Consider the following 4898-nt stretch of genomic DNA (forward strand, 5'->3'; position numbering starts at 1 on the left):
GCATAGGCGGATCTGCCCATTTTTACGCCAAGCAATGACTAAGTTCGCGATCCAGCGTGAGGAGTCGATGCTCTCACTTATTCCCTGTGATTTGAGTCATGTTAATTCTGCGGATACTTGGTTGTGAACTGCAAATGGGAGACGGCGAAGTTGCTGCGTAACTGGTTTGACGGAAGGGTCAACGTGGGGACGATGGCAAAATTTTGTTATCACTCCAAACCCTGTAAAGATTGAGGGATACTGCTTGTCAAAGTCCACCGTGTACACAGGTGTGCCGATTTGGGTCGTAAACTTTGAACCGAAGCTTGTCAAAAAGGTCATTGAAATTTGGCATACAGGTACAGCAGACGGTGAAGAAGGCAAACGGTATGTTGGCCTTCATAGCTAGGGGATTTGTGTACAGGAGCAGGGAGGTCTTACTGCAGTTGTACAGGGCCTTGGTGAGGCCTCACCTGGAATATTGTGTTCAGTTTTGGTCTCCTAATCTGAGGAAGGACGTTCTTGCTATTGAGGGAGTGCAGCGAAGGTTCACCAGACTGATTCCAGGGATGACTGGACTGACATATGAGGAGAGACTGAATTGACTGGGCCTTTATACACTGGAGTTTAGAAGGATGAGAGGGGATTTCATAGAAACGTATATGATTCTGACGGGACGGGACAGGTTACATGCGGGAAGAATGTTCCCGATGTTGGGGAAGTCCAGAACCAGGGGACACAGTCTTAGGATAAGGGGTAAGCCATTTAGGACTGAGATGAGGAGAAACGTCTTCACTCAGAGAGTTGTTAACCTGTGGAATTCCCTGCCGCAGAGAGTCATTGATGCCAGTTAATTGGATATATTCAAGAGGGAGTTAGATATGGCCCTTACGGCAAAAGGGATCAAGGGGTATGGAGAGAAAGCGGGAAATGGATACTGAGGTGAATGATCAGCCATGATCATATTGAATGGCGGTGCAGGCCCGAAGGGCCGAATGGCCTACTTCTGCACCTATTTTCTATGTTTCTATGTTTCTATGTCAACACTTATGAGGCTTCGTCCCTTCGTGACATGAAAGGAAAAGTTCTCCAATGTTTTGTCCTTGTAGGATATCGGGACAGATGTGAACCTAAGTACCTCAATTTTGGAGTCAGAGTACGCATGTAGTGTGGAAGTTGCGGTTTGCAGTTGACAGTGCGTGAAGTGGGTTTTGTACACAGCCTTGCTCAATATAGAGACTTTGGCTCCAAAGTCAACGAGGAGGCAGATGGTCATGGCGTCAATGTTTACCTCACAGTCCTTGAATTTGCCCAGACCGATGTGCGAAATGTCACTTAACAGTGTAAACCATACTGGGTTCATCACCATCGCGGTTGTCCACATGTTGAATATGCTGCAATGAGCGACAGACACAAGCAAAATGGTCCAATTTACCACATGCAGAGCATTTCTTCCCACGTGCAGGGCAATTAGGACCCTTTGCCGAATGTGATTTGTCCCCACAATTAAAGCAGTGGAAGTTAGGCCTGCGATCTGTAGTGGGTGGCTTATTACTAGCCCTGGGTCTCTGCTGCGATTTCCGCTTTGGACGAATGTCTTGCACATGGGCTGTAGCTGCAGTATGCTGCACAGGGGGAGCAGAGGATCTGATCGCTTTACACAGAAACATAGAAAATAGGTGCAGGAGTAGGCCATTCGGCCCTTTGAGCCTGCACCATCATTCAATAAGATCATGGCTGATCATTCCTTCAGTACCTCTTTCCTGCTTTCTCTCCATACCCCTTGATCCCTTTAGTTGTAAGGGCCATATCTGGCATCAACAACTCTCTGCGGCACGGAATTCCACAGGTTAACAACTCTCTGAGTGAAGAAGTTTCTCCTCATCTCAGTCCTAAATGGCCTGCCCCTTATCCTGTGTCCCCTGGTTCTGGACTTCCCCAACATCGGGAACATTCTTCCCGCATCTAACCTGTCCAGTCCCGCCAGAATCTTATATGGTTCTATGAGATCCCCTTGCATCCTTCTAAACTCCAGTGTATAAAGGCCCAGTTGATCAGTCTCTCCTCATATGTCAGTCCTGCCATCCCTGGAATCAGTCTGGTGAACCTTCGCTGCACTCCCTCAATAGCAAGAACGTCCTTCCTCAGACTAGGAGACCAAAACTGAACACAATATTCCAGGTGGGGCCTCACTAAGGCCCTATACAACTGCAGTAAGACTTCTCTGCTCCTATACTCAAATCCCCTTGCTATGAAGGCCAACATACCATTTGCCTTCTTTACCGCCTGCTGTACCTGCATGCCAACTTTCAATGACTGATGAACCATGACACCCAGGTCTCGCTGCACCTCCCCTTTTCCTAATCAGCCGCCATTCAGATAATATTCTGCCTTTGTGTTTTTGCCCCCAAAGTGGATAACTTCACATTTATCCACATTATTTGCCCACTCGCCTAACTTGTCCAAGTCACCCTGCAGCCTCTGAGCATCCTCCTCATAGCTCACACCGCCACCCAGTTTTGTGTCATCTGCAAACTTGGAGGTATTACACTCAATTCCATCATCTAAATCATTAATATATATTGTAAAGAGCTGGGGTCCCAGCACTGAGCCCTGTGGCACTCCACTAGTCACTACCTGCCATCCTGAAAAGGACCCGTTTATCCTGACTCTCTGCTTCCTGTCTGCCGATCAGTTCTCTATCCACGTCAGTACATTACCCCCAATACCATGTGCTTTGATTTTGCACACCAATCTCTTGTGTGGGACCTTGTCAAAAGCCTTTTGAAAGTCCAAATACACCACATCCACTGGTTCTCCCTTGTCCACTCTGCTAGTTACATCCTCAAAAAATTCCAGAAGATTCGTCAAGCATGATTTCCCTTTCATAAATCCATGCTGACTTGGACCAATCCTATCACCGCTTTCCAAATGCGCTGCTATTTCATCCTTAATGATTGATTCCAACATTTTCCCCACTACTGATGCCAGGCTAACCGGTCTATAATTATCTGTTTTCTTTCTCCCTCCATTTTTAAAAAGTGGTGTTACATTAGCAACCCTCCAGTCCATATGAACTGATCTAGAGTTGATAGATGGTTGGAAAATGATCACCAATGCATCCACTATTTCTAGGGCCACTTCCTTAAGTACTCTGGGATATAGACTATCAGGCCCTGGGGATTTATCGGCCTTCAATCCCATCAATTTACCTAACACAATTTCCCGCCTAATAAGGATATCCTTCAGTTCCTCCTTCTCACGAGACTCTCGGTCCCCTAGTACATCTGGAAGGTTATTTGTATCTTCCTTTGTGAAGACAGAACCGAAGTACTTGTTCAATTGATCTGCCATTTCATTGTTCCCCATTATAAATTCACCCGAATCCGACTGCAAGGGACATACATTTGTCTTCACTAATCTTTTTCTCTTCACATATCTATGGAAGCTTTTGCAGTCAGTTTTTATGTTTCCGGCAAGCTTCCTCTCGTACTCTATTTTCCCCCTCTTAATTAAACCCTTTGTCCTCCTCTGCTGAATTCTAAATTTCTCCCAGTCCTCCGGTTTGCTGCTTTTTCTGGCTAATTTGTATGTCTCTTCCTTGGATTTAACACTATCCTTAATTTCCCTTGTCAGCCACAGTTGAGCCACCTTCCCCGTTTTATTTTTTCTCCAGACAGGGATGTACAATTGTTGAAGTTCGTCCATGTGATCTTTAAGAGTTTGCCATTGCCTATCCACTGTCAACCCTTTAAGCAATAGCTCAGATGAATACGTGGCTTGAGCAGTGGTGCAGTAGGGAGGGATTCAAATTCTTGGGGCATTGGAACCAGTTCTGGGGGAAGTGGGACCAGTACAAACCAGACGGTCTGCACCTGGGCAGGACTGGAACCAATGTCCTAGGGGGAGTGTTTGCTAGTGCTGTGGGGGAGGAGTTAAACTAATGTGGCAGGGGGATGAGAACCTATGCAGGGAGGCAGAGGGAAACAAGAGGGAGACAGAGGCAAAAGATAGAAAGGAGAATAGTAAAAGTGGAGGACAGAGAATCCCAAGACAAAAAACAAAAAGGGCCACATTACAGCCAAATTCTAAAGGAGCAAGGTGTATTAAAAAGACAAGCCTGAAGGCTCTGTGCCTCAATGCGAAGAGTATCCGTAATAAGGTGGATGAATTAACTGTGCAAATAGATGTTAACAGATATGATGTAATTGGGATTACAGAGACGTGGCTCCAGAATGATCAGGGCTGGGAACTCAACATCCAAGGGTATTCAACATTCAGGAAGGATAGAATAAAAGGAAAAAGAGGTGGGGTAGCATTGCTGGTTAAAGAGGAGATTAATGCAATAGTTAGGAAGGACATTAGCTTGGATGATGTGGAATCTATATGGGTAGAGCTGCAGAACACCAAAGGGCAAAAAACGTTAGTGGGAGTTGTGAACAGATCTTCAAACAGTAGTAGTAATGTTGGGGAGGGCATCAAACAGGAAATTAGGGATGCATGCAATAAAGGTGCAGCAGTTATCATGGGTGACTTTAATATGCATATAGATTGGGCTAACCAAACTGGAAGCAATACGGTGGAGGAGGATTTCCTGGAGTGCATAAGGGATGGTTTTCTAGACCAAAATGTCGATGAACCAACTAGGGGGAGGCCATCTTAGACTGGGTGTTGTGTAATGAGAGAGAATTAATTAGCAATCTCGTTGTGCGAGGCCCCTTGGGGATGAGTGACCATAATATGGTGGAATTCTACATTAGGATGGAGAATGAAACAGTTAATTCAGAGACCATGGTCCAGAACTTAAAGAAGGGTAACTTTGAAGGTATGAGGCGTGATTTGGATAGGATAGATTGGCGAATGATACTTAAGGGGTAGACAGTGGATGGGCAATGGCAGACATTTAGAGACCGCATGGA

Source organism: Pristiophorus japonicus, chromosome 1, assembly GCF_044704955.1.
Source record: "Pristiophorus japonicus isolate sPriJap1 chromosome 1, sPriJap1.hap1, whole genome shotgun sequence".
Classification (NCBI taxonomy): Eukaryota; Metazoa; Chordata; class Chondrichthyes; family Pristiophoridae; genus Pristiophorus; species Pristiophorus japonicus.